The sequence below is a fragment of the Nerophis ophidion genome, linkage group LG15, assembly GCF_033978795.1.
Source record: "Nerophis ophidion isolate RoL-2023_Sa linkage group LG15, RoL_Noph_v1.0, whole genome shotgun sequence".
Lineage (NCBI taxonomy): Eukaryota > Metazoa > Chordata > Actinopteri > Syngnathiformes > Syngnathidae > Nerophis > Nerophis ophidion.
Genome location: NC_084625.1, coordinates 49348 through 49671, shown reverse-complemented (window position 1 = coordinate 49671; position 324 = coordinate 49348).

Here is a 324-nt window from a genome sequence, read left to right as displayed (position 1 = left end):
CAAATAAATCAAATAAAGGTATCAGTGTAACAATAAATCAATAAATAAAACAATTAAATAGGACTAACTGTGGGAATCATAAATAAGTAAACACAATAAATTAAGAATAACTGTGTGAGTTATTATTATTATTTATTATTCTGATTAATAAATAAAGACTATCCACCCATCCATTTTCTACTGCTTGTCCCTTTTGGGGTGGGGGTGCTGGTGCCTATCTCAGCTACAATCGGGCGGAAGGCGGCGTACACCCTGGACAAGTCGCTACCTCATCACAGGGCCAACACAGATAGACAGACAACATTCACACTCACATTCACACAC